General features: G+C 52.4%; 2 pseudogenes; one reads left to right on the top strand and one right to left on the bottom strand.

Annotated features, from left to right (window-relative positions):
- LOC131586383 (zinc finger protein 850-like) overlaps nucleotides 1-21080 on the bottom strand; it is a 434360-nt pseudogene that overhangs the window by 106045 nt on the left and 307235 nt on the right.
- Nucleotides 1-21080, top strand: part of LOC131586382 (zinc finger protein 208-like) — a 761426-nt pseudogene that overhangs the window by 17243 nt on the left and 723103 nt on the right.

Genomic DNA, 21080 nt, shown 5'->3' on the forward strand with positions numbered 1-21080 from the left:
AATTGAGAAAAAGTAGATTAAATATGGGGAAAAAAACTGAAAAAATGAGAAAGCATGAGGAAAAAGTTAAGGGAAAGTGGAGGAAAAATGGGGGGGAAATAGGGAAAAATAGAGAAAAAAATGAGATAAAAAAAGGGGGAAATGGAGGAAAAAAGGAGAAAAATGGGGAAAAACTTAGGGAAAAATAAAAAAATAGGATAAAATGGGGGAAAATTATATGAAGATGGGATAAAAATGAGGAAAAATGGAGAAAAAATAGGGAAAAAATGAAATAAAAATGGGGGAAAATTGGGGAAAAAATAAATAAAACTGTGCAAAAATGGGAATAAATTGGGGGAAAATGGAGCAAAAGTGGGGGAAATAATTGAGACAACATTTGGGGAAAATGGAGACAAATTGTACCCTAATAGTGAATGACTGGGAGTGATTTGGCTCGTCCTGCGGTGCCGAGGACACTGGAACCACACGGGGGGAGCAACTGGGCTCCCACTGCCGGCACCGGGAGCCCCGAACCCCTTTCCCAGCCGTGCCGCCCCTCCAGCCCCAGCACCTCCCCGGGGTCCCGGCAATCCCAGGGGTCCCCCCCTCTCTGGGGTCCCGCTCAGGGAAGCCGCGGCTCTCCCGGGCTCCCCAAAACCGGGGTCCCCCCGCCCCCGCGGCCCCGGCAGAGCTCGGGGGGCCCGGCCCGGGAAGCCCAACCCCCACCGCGGGGGGACCCGCATCCCCCCGGCCCCTTTGCTGGGGCTCTGCCGCCACCGGGACCCCCCGAAAACACCTCCCGGGGACCCCCGGTGTCCCCCCGAGGAGCATCTGCGGCTCGGCCCTGGAGCCCTGCCATCCCCAAACATCCCCCCCAAAAACCCCAAACCCAGGGAGCCCCGGGGTATTTGGGGCGAGCTCCCCCTCCCCGGGCACCTGCGGGATGGGGGGCGATGGTCCCGAAGGAGCTGCAGATCCAGAGAGCGGGGAGTGCACGTGGAGCCTCCTCTGCCTGCTCCAGCTCTTCCTCCTCCTGCTCCTCCTCTTCCTCCTCCTCTGTCCCTCCTCTTCCTCCTCCTCTGTCCCTCCTCTGTCCCTGGGCGTGGTTCGGAGCCCTCGGGTGAGCGGGGCCGGGCCGGGACACGATGGCAAAGGGCTGGGTCCCCCCCAAACCGAGCTGGGGGCAGCGGAGGTTTGGGGGAACAATGGGAACGGGGCGGGACAGGGGGACAGGGGGAGGTGGGAGCACTGAGGGTCCCCCAGTTCACCCCAGGACCCCCAAGCCCCGTCCCAGCCCCCCCAGTTCCCCCCGCAGCCCCGGCTGAGGGGGGCTCAGCCCAGGAGCCGCCGTCGTTCGGGGCTCCCCCGAGTGCAGGAACGGGAGAGTTCCCGGCTCGGGGAGGCCCCAGCAGAGGAGGGGATCTTGTCCCTCTTCCAGGGCCTTTCAGGGTCTTCAGGCCCCTCTGAAGAGGAGTTTTTCTCTTTTTCAGGTATTTCGGGGGGATCCCACCACTACAGGGGTTTTTTCCTCCCCATTTTAGGGTGTTTGTGCGGCCGCAGCTCCACAAACCCCTTTTGAGGGGGGATCATGACGGCTTTAAGTGACATTTTTAGGGGTGGGTTGTTTTGGGGAACCTGCTGGTGATGGAGATGGGGAGCCCATGCCGGGTATGAACCTTCTCAATTTCTGTATGGGGTTTTGCAGTTTTGGGGAGTTTTTGGAGCATCCAGGGATGTGTTTGGGATCAGGGGAGGTTGGGGTGTCCCGGGGGGTTTGGGGGTTCTCGGCAGGTTTGGGGGTACCTGGGCGATGCGGGTGGCAGTGCTGGGGACCCCGTGCCGGGTTTGAACCTTCTCACTGTGCACGGGCAGCGTCAGCGTGTTCAGGGAGATCCTGGGGGACCCGGGGGGTCACCCCAAATCCCAGGGACCCCAAATGCTGAGGGACCCCCCGAACTGCCCTCACCGCTGGATCTACTGCAGGCAGGGGGTCACCAGCACTCGGCCCCCACCCTCCACCATCACAGGGGGGCTGTGGAAGAAATCTGGGGGTGCACGGACAGGTCGGGTGGGACCCCCAAAGTCCTGGGGGAGGGGACACAGGGGGACTCCCAGGAATTCCCGTTGTGGGGGGATGAGGGGGGACCCAGGAAGAGTTTGGGGTGGATGGGTGGGTCATGGGGGGTCCCCCAGGATGGGTTTGGGGGGAACCGGATTGGAGCTCCCATGGCAGTGGGATAGGAAGATCTGCCCATGGAATTCCATGGGAATGGCATAGCAGTGAGATCCATCTACAGAATGGGACAGCAGCGGGATCCATCCGTGGAGGTCCCGTGGGAATGGGATGATGTCTGAGATCCATCCATGGAATTTCCATGGGAATTCAAATGTTCCCAAATTTTGCCCTCCCTGATCCCACATTCTCATTCCCATATTCCCATGGGAATTCTGCCCTCCCCACCTTTACACTCCAGCACTTCCCGCCCATATCTGACATATTTCCGGAGACATTCCCTGCAGCTGTGAGCCAGGGAATTTGTTAATCCCTCAGCCTGGATCTCAGGGATCCCCATGGCGGTGCCACAGTTGCCATCGCAGCCCCACAGATCCCCCAGCCCCGGCTCCCCCCGCTCAGCCCCGCTCTGGCTGTGCCGCTGCTGCAGCATCTGCAGCTCCCCGCTGGCCCCGTGCCGGTGCCGCTCCTTGTGCCGGCCCTGGCTATCCCAATATCCCAGCCCTGGCTATCCCAATATCCCAGCTCTGGCTATCCCAATATCCCAGCTCTGGCTATCCCAATATCCCAGCCCTGGCTATCCCAAGATCCCAGCCCTGGCTATCCCAATATCCCAGCCCTGGCTATCCCAATATCCCAGCCCTGGCTATCCCAATATCCCAGCTCTGGCTATCCCAATATCCCAGCCCTGGCTATCCCAATATCCCAGCCCTGGCTATCCCAATATCCCAGCCCTGGCTATCCCAATATCCCAGCCCTGGCTATCCCAGTATCCCAGCCCTGGCTATCCCAATATCCCAGCCCTGGCTATCCCAATATCCCAGCTCTGGATATCCCAATATCCCAGCTCTGGCTATCCCAGTATCCCAGCTCTGGCTATCCAAATATCCCAGCTCTGGCTATCCCAATATCCCGGCTCTGGCTATCCCAATATCCCAGCCCTGGCTATCCCAATATCCCAACCCTGGCTATCCCAATATCCCAGCTCTGGCTATCCCAATATCCCAGCCCTGGCTATCCCAATATCCCAGCCCTGGGCTATCCCAGGATCCCAGCTCTGGCTATCCCAATATCCCAGCTCTGGCTATCCCAATATCCCAGCCCTGGCTATCCCAATATCCCAGCTCTGGCTATCCCAAAATCCCGGCCCTGGCTATCCCAAGATCCCAGCCCTGGCTATCCCAATATCCCAGCACTGGCTATCCCAATATCCCAGCCCTGGCTATCCCAAGATCCCAGCCCTGGCTATCCCAAGATCCCGGCTCGGTTCCGGCCGCCATCCCCGGGGCTGCGGCTCCGCCCGGCCCCGCTCGCTGCGGCGGCGCTGGAAGGGGATCCCAGCCAGGGACCCCATGGACATGGACTGCGGGAAGCCCGGGCCAGGCTCCGACAGCGCCGCGTGCAGGGAACGCAGGGAGAGGAGAACTGGGGGGACATTTGGAGATTTGGGATCGGGGGGGTCACAGCTGAAGGAAAAGGGGAACGGGGAGAGCCGGGAAGGGCATTTGGGGATGCCAGGACTGACAAGAGGGGAGGCTAGGGCTGGCTAGATGTGGCATGGCTGGAGTTCAGGGTGTTCCTGTACCCAGGAAAGGGAGCTCCAAGGGTCCCCGGTGTCCCCATTGCCAGGAGAGGGCAGGGAAAGCCGGGATGGCTGGGAATAGGGGTCCCGGGTGTCCTCAGTGCTGAGGAAAGGAGGGGCTGGGTGCTGGGAGAGGCAGGAATAGGGGTCCAGGGGGTAAATGGGTCAAGGAGAAGGGGGCTCTGGGGCTGCGAGAAGCGGGATGGCCGGGAAAGGGGTGCAGGCGTTCCTGGTGCCGGATAAGGGGGTGCAGGGTGGGACCCACGGCCGGGAATGGGGGTTCGGTGGGATGGCGGCGCCCAGGAATGGAGGTTTAGGGGCCCCTCGGCGCCCCGGAATGGGCGATCAAAGAGTCCCGGTGCCGGGGGTCCCCCTCACCTCTCGCCGCCCCCCGGGAGCGCCCCCGGCCCCAGCGCTGGAGCCATCGCGCTGCTCCGCTGCGGCCCCGCCCACAGCCCCGGCCCCGCCCCCAGAGCCGCCTCCGGCCCCGCCATTGGCGCCGCTCTTTGCTGCCCGCCAGTGGCAGCCCGAGGCTGCAGTGACGTCACCGGTCGCCGGGCAGATCCCGGCGGCGCAGGGCGGCCAAGGCGGAAGCGAAAGTGCCGAGGGAGCGCCGGGGGAGGGGACGGGGCAATTCCAGGGAATTCCCCGGGATCCCCTCCCGGGATCCCCCGGGACCCTCCTCGGCCGCGCACTGCGGGACCACCGGGACAAACTGGGCTGAACTCCCGGGCCCTGCGCTCAAACTCTGCCTGGAACCCGCCGGCTTCGGCCCAAAGCGGGGGAAGCCCCGGGATCCGCGGATCCCATTTTTCCTGCGGCTGCGGCTCCCCAGCCCCGGCGGAGCAGGAGCGGCCGCTGGGAGCCCGAGCCCCGATTCCCAATCTCCTTCTCTCTCTCTCTGCTGCTCTCTGCCTCTCCTTTGGGTGATCAGAAATCCCAGAGCGGCTGGAGAGCCCCGTGCCCAGCTCGGCTTTCCCTGGAAAGGGAGGCCTGGGGGTGCGGTGCCCCGGGATGGCCGGGAATGGGGCTCCGGGGGTCCCCGGGCTGACGGAACCGGGGGATCCAGGGGCTGGCAGGGGAGGATCCCCGGGAAAGGGGGTGCAGGGCGGTGTTGGTGCAGGAGAAGGGGGTGCAGGGGGTCCCGGAGCTGGGGAAGGAGATGCGGGGGGTCCCAGGGCCCAGGAATGGGGATCCAAGGGGGTCCCAGGGGGGCTCCCCAAAGCCCCTCCCAGGGCACAGCAGGAGCTGGGTCAGGAGCTCTGGCAGAGACAAAAGGGGGTGAGCCCGGCATGGGGGGGACATGGGGGAGTCACAGGCGTTCCCGGGGGGGGACACGACCCCCGGGGACCCCTCCTCACCTTCTCCCACGTACCCCAACAGAGCCTCTAAATGGATGAGCAGAGCTCGGTGACTGCAGTATGAAACTTGTTCAGTGGCACAGGAGGATTTAGAATTGAGGACAGGGGAAGGGTTTAACCCAGCCTCCTGTTTGAACAGCCTGGAGAGGGGGCTGGGAAGAAACCCATGCCTGCACTGAATTGAGAGAGATCCAGACCCGGACTGGGAGAGATTTGAGACACACCCACGTTTGGACTTTGCTGTCCACAACACCCTGTCACATAAAGGTAAAACCTTACAAAAGAAAGGACTTGGAAAATCATGGTTTAGGGCTTGTTACGTGGGCTTAATGTAGCTAGCAGCTAGCCTGATAAGTTCCCATGCAAAAACATCCTGAGAGTGACAAGTTTGTTAACATAACAAACTATTCTTGGGGAGAAAAACAAGTGCACCTGTAGTAACAAGGGATCTGTCCCATGGGAATCAGTAGAAAAAGTATGTAAATATTGTTAGAGAGAAAAGTTTGGATTGACGTGTACACTCACCATTACCAACCAGTGATGAGTTCCTAACCAGCTGCAATTAAGCACGGTGCCTTCTGATAACCATATAAATATAAGCTGTGTGTTGATATATTTTATATATTATTAAAGGCCTGTATGCACAAACCAGCCTTTGAAATAAGTCGTGCTATTAAGGGCTAAAATCCTTGAAACCTTCCTGCAGAAGAGAGAGTAAAGCAAAACAATATTCTTGTGTACAAGGGAAAATATGTAAACTTGTGTGTGCTAGCCAATGGTAGCTTGCTCTGCCTGCAGACCCTGTAAAACCCTAAAAAAGGTGTGCTAAAGACAGAAATAAACAGCGTTCATGATTACTTCTGTGAAGAGTGGTGAAGAGCTGGCGGTCTCTCAATATTTGGCGCTCGAACGGGACACCCTGTGGGCTGGGGGGCTTCGGTGGGTCCATGCACGGTGGGACGGAGCCTTGGACCGAGGTTGGTGGAGCGGATCTGAGTGCAGACAGACGCTGCCTTGGATCGGTACCAGATAGGCGGCTCACGAATCAACGGGGGTGAGTCGCTGGGGGAGTCCGAAGGGCAGGGGTGCTGTAGAAGGGTCGCAACCTTCCCCCCTGCCGCAGGCCGCTAGCATGGATGTGGAATTTGCGGCGGCAGAAAAACTGCTTCTCAGCATCCTCGTTAAACGAGGCGGAGCAGCCTGGGAAAAGGACCTGGATATGCTCATTATATGGGCTAATTGTCATGGGCATTTGCAGTGCTCACACTGCTTTTTGCAGTCGTCGAATGAATGGTCGAAGAATGGACTGATATAAGGGTTCTGATATGGGAAATGGCAATTACGGAAAAGAGCAAGGACACTGTGTCTCTCGGTCGAACTTGGCAGATTGTAATTAATACCTTAGAAAACAGAAAAGCGAGATATGCTGAAGCTGTGAGCCCCGTAATTCTACCTGCGTCACAGCGGCAGATGCCTTTACCTCCCACTGCTGGGCAAGCTCTCCTATCTATATTGCCCATGGAGAGAGGGAGGGAGAGTCAAAGAGAAGAAAATAATGAGAAAGAAGTTCCACAGGGAACGCTGAAACAACGAACAGAATCTGTTCAGTTATGGCAGGATGTGATACATCCAGAAATATTTGCTTCATTTTTGGAGTCACTTTTAGCATTACAATCTTATTTAAGTTCCATCTTTACCACCCTGGAAGAAAAGAAGCCAAATTGAGATTGGTTTCCACCCGAACCAGGGGCACATGGGGGAGCACTCAGGTGTGCGCAGAGAAGAAAGGCACCCCCAGGGCAGAGGCAGTGCAAGAAAAGTTCCAAGGACACGCTGATAAGCTGCCATGATCGCCGTTGTTAGCACCTGGCCGTGAGAGACTTTTTATGTAACATCACCTGCTTTTGTAAAATCGTGCCCTTTTTCTTCTATCTGCAAACAGCAAGAGAGAAATTGAGAGAAAAAAACCCCAAAACAAAACAAAAAACCCCCTGCATTTGTTAAAGTTGATTTTGTGGGGTTTTTTTTTCTTCTTTCTCTCTGTTTTTCCTCTCTGCGAGAGTATTTGGAGAATGTGAAGAAAGATAACAGCAGAGCTGCAGCAGCGGCAGGGCGGGCAGTCCACCTCTCCGCTCCCTCTCTAAGAAAAAGCACTGGGATAGTACCCAGTTTGTTAAAAAGTCATGATTTATTGGGTTTTCAAAATGTTTTTATATACCCTTTTAGAGTTAATTTTGTGTTTTAAGTAATTATGAGTTTATGCAATTGCAGTTTTTAGGATTTTACTAGAGAAGTTATTGTGATTCTTTGAATGTTTAAAAAAAAAAAAAAAAAAAGTGTTTAACAGAAGTTGCCTTGCAATAATTGGTTTTAGAACCTAAGGTTAAAATATGGTGTGATTTACAGCTTCTAAGAAAATCCTCCAATTAATGTTATCTACAGAAGAGATTTGTGGTTTAAAAAATAATTAGTTAAGAGAACTTTACTGTACAAGACAAAGTTAAGTTAGAGCATATATTATCTATTTGCTTGTTTTTTCCACAATTTGAATAAGGTAATTTCAATGTGAGTCCTTTTGTTCTATAAAACACATATAACTGCATATATACCAATTTTGGATTTTAGTTTAAGAATTGGACTTAATGCTTCTGAAAAGTGCTACAAAAGCTGAATGGCACCTTGCCAAATCCTGTGTTGTTGTGGTTTTTCTCTAGAAAAACTGCACTTTAAAATCCTAACCAATTTGAGTATATACTAGGCAAATTCCTGTTATGAATAAGTATTTTTAGTAACATTTGCAGTTATTGTGGGTTATTTTCAAAGCTAGATGACATAGAATTGTGATGTATTTGTCACATTTTTATAATCTTTATAGTGAATCCATGTTACTATTATTTTGTGTTTAAAAAGTATATATCAAACTTTTAGTTGCTTTTTGTAGTAACAGAATAAGATTAAGGTATGTTTTTATTTTAATATAGATTAAGTGTTAATAGAATTAAGAATAGTCAAGTTTTATTATGTTTAGTCTTGAATGTTTTTAAGTTAAGTTTTATAACTTAGATATTCTTTTAAGGTTATGTTTTGTTATTTCCTTTTGTCATAAATAATTATTGTTAGGTTTAAATATTGTTTAATTTAAATTGTTTTATGTTTTATTGGAGACACCTGTCTAGACTGCAAAGTATAGTTATTTTCCTAGAGAGAGGAAGATAGCTACAGCTGAAACAGCTGTGACAGAACGCTGATGAACACCTGTTTGTGGATAGAAGTGAATGCAGTCTGTGACACCTTTGACTCCATCAGGAGTTCTATTGGTTGTTGCAATCTCTGCAGTTTTTGTTTGTTATAGCTTTCTTATTTTTCAGTGTTTCCAGAATTTTAAGAAGATGTACCATTGCTGAGGATCAGCTGCCATGGGAGAGGCTTCAGATTAAACCAACTGCTGCATGGTTTAATTGGTCTGGTACCTAAGGCTCCTGATCATTTGCTTTGTACAAATGCATTTTAACAGTTTGCTATGCTGTAAGCATCTCATAGCTGCTACTATTGAGAACCTTGTTTTAGAAATGAGTTAAGAGGCATCTTTCCAGTTTAAAGCCAGGCCCTGGCCAAGCCTTGACTTTACCTGGACGGAATGTTTGCCAACAGATCCAGATGTTTTCTGTACCAAATCAGTATTTGAGTCACTTTTTGACTCAGCAATTTGACCCTATTAATATGACAGGTGGATCAATTTTGAAGTGAGCTTGGAGAATCAATTCCGGAGGTGATTATCCAATCCTTCACTGATTTTTTTTTTTTTGTTTCTGTTTGTTTGCTAACTATGGGATGCTGGTGCAGTGTTTTAGTAATTAATAGTAGTTTTATATTATATATGTTATTAATAATGTTTAAGATTTAATTGATTTTTAACTGCTATAAGTTCTTATTCATTGTGTATATGGTTTTGTGTTAATGTTGTGTATAACAGAAGTACATCTCTTTTTTTTTTCTTTTTTTTTTTAAATAAAGTGGGAGAAATTGATGCCCTAAAAGCATTTGATTAGTGTAATTCATTAACTTCAAGGAGAGAAGTGTCTGTGTTTTGTTGGCAGGTTCAGAAAGGTCACCTGTCCATCTGACCAGACTGTGTGCCTCTGAATACACGAGATCCAGTGAACAGAGATGTCATCACACAGCCTTGGTACTCCACACATGGATCAGAAGTGGACCTGTCAGGACACAGTTGTGTCTGAACACTACACAGACAGTTGCCAACAGAAATTTTATGTTGTTATTATGATGTTGTGCCTCTATCGATTTTTCAGTTATCCTTTGTTTTAAGATTTAGAAAGATCTGAAGAACAACTTGAACATCAAAGCCCTCAGTCACCAATCAACTGCCAGCTGATATCACGGGAGCAGTGAACGTTCCAGGACTGAATCGTGTTAGAGAAATTCTGTAGAAGATCTAAGAAGTGTAGAGACTCCATTTAACTGTATATAAGGCAAATTGTAGTTGTGTGTTTACCCTTTCAGCAAATTGCTTTCACGCTTAGACTACGTATATACCAGAGCACGTGTGCTAAAGGTAGTTAGATAATAGTTAAAGTGTTTAGCCTGTGTAGTAATTGTTATGTTAGTATAAAGTATAAGTATTCCCCCTTCAAGAGGTAGTGTAAGCATCTTTGAAAGTTTATTTAACATTAAAGTTTTAGCTGTGAGTTTGCAAGTATGGTGTCATTTGCATGGAACAAACTGCTTATGGTAATTGTGTTGTGTATAGTCATGACCAACTGTCTGCTAACTAACATCCAAAACTGACAGAACATATGGGTCACTCTGGCACATTGAACTGGCCAAAGGTCAATGTGTCTGAGCCTAGCCACACCTGGAGATCCTTTTGCACCTGTCTCATAGGAGTCCCTGAATGGGATCCTCCAGCATTTAAAGGTTTAATCAGTAATGAGACTTGACTGAATCGATTGGCAATGTTGCAAGAGTGCAGTCGCACTGTTGGCTTCACATTAAGACAACTTGAAGCCTGTTGGCAAGCAAAAGAATTACCAAAGTTCTCAATGTTACAAACCTCAGAAGAATTAGATTTGTTAAGTTCCACCAATACCTCAGGTGGATGGATAATGTTTGAACCCCCAACAAAAAGTCATTCCAACAAAGTAATGCAGCACTGGGCTGCAGTCAACCCTACAGCTGATCTCGTTACTACCACTGAAGGTAAAGCCTTTATTCATGGTGCAGTCTCACAGGACAATTACCAAAGCGATTACCTAGTTCCATATTCCTAATCTGTGGAGATAGAGCATGGAATGAGATTCCTGCTAATCTACATAGAGGACCCTGTTATCTTGGGAAACTCACTTTGTTCCACCCAAGCTTACACCAATTGCTGAATGTAGCTGATAAAATGAAAAACATCAAACAGTCAAAGCGAAGCCTGAATGAATTAAGGCTTAGCAACTCTAAAAAGGCTCGCTTGTTAGACTAAGAAAGAATTAAATTTAATATCCACAATGTTAAGTGAGCTTTCAGCCGATGTGAGTAGTGTATGTCATGCAGTATTACAAAATCGAGCTGCAATTGACTTTTGCTCTTAGCACAAGGACATGGTTGTGGGGAGTTTGAAGGCATGTGCTGCTTGAATCTTAATGATCATTCAGCTTCCATCCATGAGCAACTACAACAGCTACAGGATGGGTTACATGCCCTGAAAGAAGATAGTGACCCCATTGGAAGTTGGTTCGCCAGCTGGGGCATCACTGGATGGTTGAGGTCTCTTGTGCTAGAAGGGGGATGGACTTTACTTATAATGTTAATCGGGATGACAGTTAAAATTGTATTTTATCTTGTCTTCATAAAAGTATAGAATGAGTCACATCCAAAGCCTGGTTTGTGGAAAAAGAGAAAGGGGGAATTGTTGCTATATTTTATATATTAGTAAAGGCCTGTCTGCACAAACCAGCCTTTGAAATAAGTCTTGATATTAAAGGCTAAAGTCCTTGAAACCTTCATGCAGAAGAGAGAGTAAAGCAAAACAATATCCTTGTGTGTAGGAGAAAAAATGTAAACTGTGTGTGTTAGCCAATAGTAGCTTGCTCTGCCTGCAGACCCTATAGAACCCTATAAAAGTGTGCTAAAGATAGAAATAAACGGGATTCACAATTACTTCTGTGAAGACTGGTGAATAGCTGGCGGTCTCTCAATAAAAGAGACCAACCCCACCTGCCCACAGCCACCTTTCAGGGAGTGATAAGAACACCTCTGAGTCTCCTTTTCTCCAGGATAAACAACCCCAGCTCCCTCAGCTGTTCCTCACAGGGTTTGTGTTCCCAGCCCCTCACCAACCTCATTGCCTCCTCTGGACATGCTCAAACATCTCAACGTCCTTCCCAAAGTGAGGGACCAGAACTGGACCCAGCACTCGAGGTGTGGCCTCACCAGTGCCGAGCACAGGGGAAGAATGACCTCCCTGCTCCTGCTGGCCACACTATTCCTGATCCAGGCCAGGGGCCACTGGCCATCTTGACCACCAGGGCACGCTGCTGGCTCGTGTTCAGCTGCTGTCACCAGCACCCCCAGGTCCCTTTCTGCCTGGGCACTGTCCAGCCACACCGTCCCCAGTGTGTAGCATTGCAGGGGGTTATTGTGGCCAAAATGCAGGACTCAGCACTTGGATTTACTAAACTCCATCTTATTGGACTCTGCCCACCCATCCAACAGTTCCAGGTCTCTCTGCAGAGCCCTTCTACCCTCCAGTAGATAAATACACGCTCCCAGCTTGGTGTCATTGCAAATTTACTGGTGGTGGACTCAATCCCCTCATCCATGTCATCAATAAAGATATTGAACACAACAGGCCCCAGCACAGACCCCTGAGGGACACCACTGCTCACTGGCCCCCAGCTGGATGCAGCACCATTCACCACCACTCTCTGGGCCCACCCATCCAGTCTGTTCCTAACTCAGCAAAGAGTGCTCCTGTCCAAGCCTGGGCTGCAGCTTTTCCGGGGAATGCTGTGGGAGACAGAGCCAAAGGCCTTGCTGAAGTCCAGGTACACAACATCCACAGCCTTTCCTGCATCCACTAGGCAGATAACCTGGTCATAAAACAAGACCTATCCCTCCTGAACCCACGCTGGCTGGGTCTGATACCCTGGCCATCCTGTAAGTGCTGCGTGATGACAGGATAAACTGCTCCATTATCTCATCAGGTACTGAGGTCAGGCTGACTGGCCTATAATCACCAGGATCTTTCTTCCCACCCTTTTTGTGAATGGGTGTCACACTGGCCAGTTTCCAGTCATCTGGAACCTCACCAGTGAGCCAGGACTGTTGGTAAATGATGGAGAGTGGTTTTGCAAGCTCATCTGCCAGGTCCCTTATCACCCTGGCTGGATCCCACCTGTCCCATAGATTTATGAACATCCAAGTGGCTCAGCAGTTCTCTGCCTCCTCCTGGACAACAGGGGGTCCGTTCTGCTCCCTGACACCATCTACCAACCCAAGAGGACAGCTGTCCTGAGGACAAGCCACTTTCCACTAAAGATTGAGGAAAAGAAGGTGTTAAGCACCTCTGCCTTCTCCTCACTGCAGTTACTAAGTTCCCTCCTGCATCTAATAGAGAACAAGGGTTGCTCTTACCCTTCCTTTTACCATTAATGTATTCGTAAAATCATTTTTTATTATCCTTTACAAAAGTTGCCAAATTAAGTTTGAACTGAGCTTTGTCCTCCCTAATGTTTTCCCTACATGCCCTAGCAACCCCCCCAAAACACATCTTGAGAGACCTGACCTTCCTTTCAAAGATGATACATCCTCTTTTTATTCTTAAGTGCCTTCAAAACTTCATTGCCTATCCAGGCTGGATGTTTGCCTCATCGACTCATCTTTCAGCACACAGGAACAGACTCTTCCTGTGCCCTCAAGATCTCTGTTTTGAAGACCACCCATCCTTCCTGGACTCCTTTGTCTTTAAGGGCTACTTCCCAAGGAACTCTTTGAATAAGTGTCCTGGTTTAGGGACAATAAGTCTCCTAAATAGGCCAAAATCTGCACTCCAATGTAAGTGAAGTCCAATATAAAAGCCTTATTGATGTTCCTCCTGATTTCACCAGATCTGGAGAACTCTATCATTTCATGATCACTATGTCCCAAGCAGCCTCCAACCACCACGTCTCCCACCAGCCCATCTCTATTTGCAAACAACAGGTCTAACATAGTCCCTCCCCTGCTGGGCTCACTCACCAGCTGCGACAAAAAGTTGTTCTCCACATACTAAAATCTTCCTGAACTGCCTCTTTTCTGCTGTATTAAGTTACCAGCACATGTCTGGTTGGTTAAAATCACCTACAAGAACAAGGGCTGGTGATGCTGAAACCTTCTCCAGCTTCTTATAGAATGAGTTGTCTGCCTCTTCTTCCTGGTTGGGTGGACGATAACAGACTCCCAGTAGGATATCAGCCTTGTGGGCCTTCCCCTTAATTCTTACCCACAGGCACTCAACTTTATCATCATCAGCTTCAATACTTACGGTTTCAAAACCTCCCTAATATAAAGGGCCACTCCTCCACCTCTTCTCCCTTTCCTGTCTCTTCTGAAGAGCTTGTAGCCACCCAGTGCAGCACTCAGCTATCTGAGTCATCCCCCCACGTCTGGTGACTACATCACGGCTTTGCTGTTGCACCACAGCCTCCAGCTCTTCTTCTTTGTTACCCATGCTGTGTGCATTAGTGTACATGCACCTCAGCTGGGCTACTGATTTCACCCCTACCTCAGGCTCACCACCCTTGGGCCTGCTTCCAGACAGCCCAGCTGCATCCCCTTCCCCCTTCAAACCTAGTTTAAAGCCCTCTCAATGAGTTCTGCCAGTTCATAACACAAAATTCTTCTACCCTTAAGAGAGATGCAGCCCATCCAGTTCCAGCAGGCCGGGTGCCAGGAAAGTTGCCCCATGATCAGAGAACCCAGAATTCTGCCGATGACACCAACCCTTGAGCCACTTGTTGATAATGTGGGCTCCCCTATTCCTTTCACTTTTTTTCTGCCACCAAAGGGACTGAGGAAAAGTCTACCTGTGCTCCTGCCCTATCAACCACTGAGCCAGTGCCCTGAAGTCCCTTTGAATTGCCCTGGCACTCCTCTTTTCAGTCTCATCTCTGCCAGCCTGGAGTAGCAGCAGTGGATAATAACCAGAGGGCTGGATCAGCCCAGGAAGTCTCTCAGTGATACCCCGTAGCTGAGTCCCAGGGAGGCAGCAGACCTCGCTGTGGGATGGGTCCAGTCAGCATGAGGGGCCCTCTGTTCCCCTCACAAGGGAGTCACCCACTACAACCACCTTTTTTTTTCTTTTTAATAAGCTTTGTAACAAAAAGCCAGGCACTGATAGATGGTAAAATTCTGATTTATAAATACTTTTTCCCATTTTTTATTGTTTTTTCCCCTCTTGTTTTCACTCCAATAGCATCACAAGTATTGAGAATGAAAAAAGGCCACAGTCCATCATCATTTTCACCGTTTTACAGACGTTTCTAAGAATATTCAGAAATGAGGATGGGCAAAAACAGCACTGCAGGAGCAGGAGATGACTTCCAGTCCCATCAGAATGGAAAAGGGGGATCTTCCTGGAAAAAAAAAACAATAATATTTTTTAAAAACCCTAAAAAGTTCCCAAATAAAATAAAAAATTTGGGCCCTCCCAGGCCCTGGTAGCCTGCTGGGCTGGAATTTCTCCTATTCCACCTCCAAATTATTCTTTCCTAGTGGATTTGTCTGGAATTTTGTCCTTACTTTTCCCTATTTTTCCTTCTTAAAAATCCTTTTTTCCCCCAGTTCCTTTCTGCTTGTTTCCACTATGTTCTCCTCATTTCCAGTGCTGTATGGGATTTTTTTTGGATCTGGATTGTGTCCTGCCTCTCTCCCCACCTTCCAGACCCCTGAATCCCAAAAAAGAATAACCCAAAAAACCTCAGAAGACTGAATCAGTACATGTGGCATTGTACTGTCATTGGAGTGTTCCTAGAAAAACGGGCAGAAATTTAGGATGAACATTCCCTCTCCAGTAGATCCATCAATACCTGCAATGTGGAAGTGGAAAAAGCTGCTAAAATTGGGATTTTGCCTTTCCAGGAGGGTTTTTGAACCTGGCTTTATTCATTAACCTTTCATCGTGCACAACAGAGGACCAAACACGGCAGGGCCTTAGACACAACTTTGCTCCCTGACACACACAGGCTTCTTGTCCCACTACTGGCCTTCAGTAACACCTTGAACTCCACAATGCTGTGGAACCAGGCCTTCAGCACAGGGACCTTTCCAGCCTGATCTGCGCTCGTTCCTCTGCGTCTCTGCACAAAACACGGCACAGGAGAGAACAGCAGGAGGGGCCTGTGTGTCACAGAGCTCTGGATTTGTGACCCTTCAGCTCCACACAGATGCAGGTCAAGTGAAAAAGGAAAACTGTTTATTGATGAAATGCGAAGCAAAGGGATGAGCAGAGGGGCAAAAAAGGGGATGGGGAGTGTCTGAGGGCTGCAGGCAGGGAGCTGTCAAAAGGGAGGGAGAGGGCTGAAGCTACACAAGCTTCCCACAGGCTCAGCTGTGCCAGTGGTGCCTGGAGCTCTAGCTGGTGTCTTCTGGTCTAAATGTAGTCTCATTTTCCATGGCATCAGAAGGTCTTAAATGAACACTGGTTCTTCTGAGCCAGCAGATGAGCGTACTTCTGCAGCTCTTTTACTAAGTATCTCTTGAAGTGCAGTGTTTGAATGGGAAGGGTTGTCATCTCTCCTTAGGGCTTGAAGTGCTGGAAGAGAGGGGAACAGAGCCACAATCAGAACACGGATCTGTGGGAATCCTAGGAGAAAGTCCTACCAGGGCCATCCCAGCCTGCTCTAGCCATGGCCACAAAAGGGGAGGGGGAAATAGGATCAGCTGCAAGGTCCTGGTCACGAATCCACACCTCCCAAACCCCCCGCCCCACTTCCCTGAAATCTCTCTGTGCTCTGCCCACACCACCCCTTGTCCACACAGGGAGCAAAGCCCTCCGCAGCCAGGGCAGGGACTGAAGCACCCCCAGTGCCAACCCCCCACTGCCAGCCCTCACTCACCCTCAGTGAGGGCCTGCAGCTCTTCCTTCTGCCCCCTCAGGATCCGCCCGGCCATCCCTGGGAACACAGAGCCTGTCAGGGCCCCGGCGGCACAGCTCCCTGCCAGCGGCGCTGCCAGCCCTGTGGCCACACGCCCTCCCGCCCCGGCAGGGCTCAGCCCGGGCCCTTGCCGCATCCTGACTCAGCCCAAGGGCACGGCTGCCAGAGGCCGGCAGCAGCCCCGAGGGCAGCCGGGGCTCCAGGGCGCCGGGCCCGGGTGCCGCTGCCGGGGCAACAGCCGGGGCCGGGGCCGAGCTGCGGCGGGGCGGGGAGGGAGCCCGGGTTCGTGGCTCACCGATGAACCTGATGGCCGCCTCTTGCAGGGTGTCCTGTGGGCTCTGCAGGTACGGCAGGGCCCGGCGCAGCTGCTCGGCCGCTCGGTTCCTGTCCTGTGCCAGCTGGAGAGAGCGGCAGGAGGGAAGGGTTGGTGCGGGCTCTGCCCCTCGGCCGGGCACTGCCTGCGGCCAGCCCCGGCCTCCCGTGCCCGCCCAGCCCTGAGGCCCGGCCAGCAGCCGCTGGCGCCGGGCTCTGGAGGGGGCAGAGGGCCGGCTGCTGCCCGAGGAGCCGCGGTGTCACCCCTCCCCGCATCCCCATTCGGGGCCAGAGGAGCCTGGAGAAGAAGCCATGTGGCCCAGGGAAGGGAGCGGCGTGTGGGGCGCAGGCTGGTGCCCCTGGGTGCAGCACCGGGCAGGGGCCACAGCTGCCAGCCCCACACACTGAGTGCTGGGGCCGGGGGGCTTCTCAAAGTTGAGGCTTCTCCAGGCTGTCCTTACCAAACACTCGGCAAACTTCACCATCTTGTCTTTTTCCACCAGCTGCTTGAGATTCCTTCTCTTAAGGAACTTGGCCACACGAAGCAGCGTTGCCCGAGAGACCTGGAGAGCAGTAGAGATAGTAGCACAGTCCAGGACACGTGTTACGTGTCCCTTTGAGAAGGCCAGGAGGAGGCTGCAGCCTGGGTGGTGACCAGGGCAAGAGGCAGCTAAGCCCTCTAGCAGGGGGACACCAGCAGCCCACAGCTCCTCACCTCTGCCACGTGCCGGTTTTCATCATGGTAGTGGAATAATAGTGGACATAGGCTCTGGAACAAAACTGACTCAAGGGGCTTTTTTCCCTTTGCTACTACCAAATCCATCACCTTACAGAAAAGGTAAAGGGAGAGGAGCTGCACTTGGCTGTTGTCCTGTAGGATAGGAAAAAGACTCAGCTGCAACTACTCCAGGCTCACTTGAACAATGGCTGAAAAATCCACAGTTTCTGGGCAGCAGCCAATGCCCGTGGCTGGGGGCACAGACACTTACATGGTTAAAGAGCAGCAGGAGTGCCTGAGCCAGCTTTGGGGCAGTGCTCCTGGATATCAGGATGTATTTGTTCTGGAGCACATTTTTGAGCACAGAGAGGGACATGCCGACCACATCTTCATCTGCATCGCCCAGCAACTCAAGAAGGCTTCGAAACTGGCTGCATATAGGTCTGGCCTGTGTGGAACACAAGGCTGTGCTGGGAAACCATGAACGGCTGCAGAGCAAACACCACCCTGGCACTGCAACCCCACCCTGCTGCTGCCAGGCCCAGAGGCCAAAGGCCTGTCCCAAAGCACTCAGGCAGGTGAGGCAGGAGAGCTGGGAGCAGCTGCCTCAGCTCCTGAAGCCCAGCCAGACCAAGGAGCTGCTTTCCCCAGCACAGCTTCAGCTGCTGCCCCGTTCTCACCATCAAGGGATACTTGCTGAGCACCACGAGGCCTCTGAGTGCCAGGCGACGCTTCTGCCTGCACTTGCTTTGCAGGTGCCTTGACGCGATCTCAAGGACACTGTCACCACATTCATGCAAGTTCAGGCAATCCAGGACCTGAAAGGCACAGGGCAGTGACAGCCAAGGGACACGGAGCCGGCCAGCAGGAGCCTGGAACTGCGCAGGGCTGGGCCCAGGCAGCAGCACAGGGCACGGGTGCCGTCCCAGGCAGCTGTGGCTATGCAAGGGGACAGGGCTGGCAGGCAGCTCAGCGAGGTAGTGCTGGCCATCAGGCTCACCTCCACAAAGAATGCCAGGAAGGGCAGATCCCAGGGTGGCTTCTCTCTGCTGAGCAGCCGGAGCAGGCGGAGTGCAATCCCAGAACACAAAGAGAGGGAGGCACCGTGCATTTCCCTGTCAGAGGGAAAAGGCACCGAGACCCTGAGTTGGAGGGGCAAGAGACCGGGACTGATTCACAGAGATCCGGTCTTTCCTCACCACACTGGAGGGGATGGGGGTGCTTTGGGGGGAGGCACCTTCTGGGCACCCTCAGCCAGCATTTTCCAGTCTGCTTGGCCATCCCTCAGTGACAAGGCCCTCTGTCCCAGGACCACAGGGACTGTGTGAGGCACCCCAAGCACAGGGCACAATTTCAGAGGCAGTGGGGAGAAGGGGGTCTCACCTGGCCAGCTGACCCACAGCATAGTGCTGGGTGTCAGCACAGAGCAGCGTGTCCCAGCCACACTTGCATCGCATTTCCATGAGCACACTGTCACACCGCAGTCGGAAGAGCAGAGCCTTCATGGCCTGCACTGCAAACCTGTGTGCAGAGCAAAGCTCAGGTCACACTGGGTGCACTGGTGCTGGTCACAAAGGCATTGGAAGGACAGGAGGACTGGGACCTGTTGGGTTTTCTGGGAAGGCAGTATTCCTCCCGGCATGCTCTCCAGAAGCTGTCAACTTCCACTGGTGGCATCAGCTGGGTGGTGATGACAACATGGAACAGCAGAGCCAGAAACAGGCGGGCGGAATAAAGGATGATTGCCTCGTGGCACTCAGGCGCTTGGATAATCAGCCAGAGCACCAGAGTTGCCTGCAAAAGAAGCACCCAAAGACAGCGCTCAGTGCCGAGGTGTCCATGGGGCAGGGCCCGAGGGGAGACACAGGGGAAGCAGCAGGCCTGGTGCCCCCTGAGCCTGCCCCTAGCCCAGGTTTCAGCTCAGGAACTGAAGCAGGGAGAGGATGGAGAGCTGCTGGAGAAACAACGTCTGGGTGATCAAAGGCCAGCTCCAGGAACTCACAGCCAGAGCAAAAACATCCTTGTTGTCTCCATCAGAGGTGCAGATGCTGTGCAGAGGCCAATCCTCCATCACACAGAGCAGTGTTGGCAGCACTTTCTCCACTGTTGGTCCCGACGAGGCTATGGCTCTCCACATCATTTCAGCAGCTCTGTGGGATCAGAGCTCTGTGTCAGGGGTGTCTCAGTCACAGACCCATGCCCTGTGTAGCTGTGGGGACCCAGGTGACAGAGCCCCAGTGCCCTGAGGGGCAGGGAGGGAGCATTGGCAGCAGCCTCAGGAAACAGAGGGGCCCGAGGCTCCTGGATCTCTCTGCCTGTTGGGCAGAGCCCATTGGACAGGCTGTGCAGGGCGATGGGCCCTAAAGGCTGGTGAGCCCTGAGCTCTCAAGGCACGTGGGCCCCATACCTGTCACACGATGGAGCACAGCGCAGGAGGGTCAGCACCACATCAGCAGGGTGTTCTTCAGCCAGCCTTATAATGTCAATTTGCTGCCTGGCATCCACAGTGACATGGGACACCAGACTCTGGTAAATGTTCCTTACAATAGCTGGCACCTGGAGGAGGCATGGGGAAGACTTGGAGTGCTGTCCAAGGCAGCAACTTCCCCAGCTTTCCCCAAGAAGTGCTTCCCTTCCTGCCACACTGTGCTGGCCTCAAAGGCTGAGGGGCCTCTGTGGATGTGGCTGGAGGGGGCACACAATCCTGGGAGTCCTCCAGTTCTGGCCCCTGGCTGGGTACCTGCTGCTCAGAAGAAACACAGTTGTCCATTAAATTGTCCCTTATGAGTTCCTGACTCAGAGCAGGAGCGGGTGTGATGTCAGCATCTGCAATGCCCAGAGTCCCTCCAGTGTCATCGTTTGGAATGGCCATGTCCTCAGTCACTGCCATGTCAGAGTTTGCCCTCTCATCATTCCCTGCAGCATCAGAGTCTTCTGAGCGCTCAGCTGAATCTGGGCTGACATCAGGCTCTGCCTGGAGCTTGGTCAACCCGGAATCAGGTTCAGCTGCGCCCTCAGTTGCTGCTGTGGTGGCGTTCTTTCTACGCCGAATGCGCAGAAACTTCCGGAACCTCTGTGCAAGGAGAACAAAGGACAGGGAAGAGAGGCATGTTCCATGGAGTGCTCCAAGTGCGGTGCTGGGCTGAGCAGTGACAGCAGGCCCAGCCCAGGTGGGGATGGCTGCAGGTACCTTCAGCGTTCTGCGGAAGCGGCCACGGGCAGGGTCCTGCTCTTGTGTCTGGGCCATGGCTGCATCTGTCAAAGAGCAGCCAGAGCTGAGGGGCTGCGGGAGAGGCCGGAGAACACAGCCCAGCCCTGCACTCCCCAGGCAGGGACAGCCCTGGGGTGGCTCAGGGGATGGAGCACGGCCAGTGCTGGGGTCAGCCCCAGCCCCTCTTCCGTCCTGTCCATGGGCATGTCCACAGCGGATGGGATGGGATGGGATGGGATGGGATGGGATGGGATGGGATGGGATGGGATGGGATGGGATGGGATGGGATGGGATGGGATGGGATGGGGCCTAGCTGGCTGCAGCTTCAGCCCTGCAGCCCAGCCCTGCCACTCACCATCCTGCAGTGGCTGGAACTGCTCCGGCTCTTCAGGAAGTTGTGCAGCTCCAGGGTCTGTGTTTCTGTTCCCCCTGAACACATTGAACAGCCTGAGGAATCTGCCCGCCATGACACAATCTGGCCTTGAGGGCACCTTCTAGAGAGATGCCTTGGGAAATCTCTGAGTCACCAACTCGTGCAGTTGT

This window comes from Poecile atricapillus, chromosome 19, assembly GCF_030490865.1.
Source record: "Poecile atricapillus isolate bPoeAtr1 chromosome 19, bPoeAtr1.hap1, whole genome shotgun sequence".
NCBI lineage: Eukaryota > Metazoa > Chordata > Aves > Passeriformes > Paridae > Poecile > Poecile atricapillus.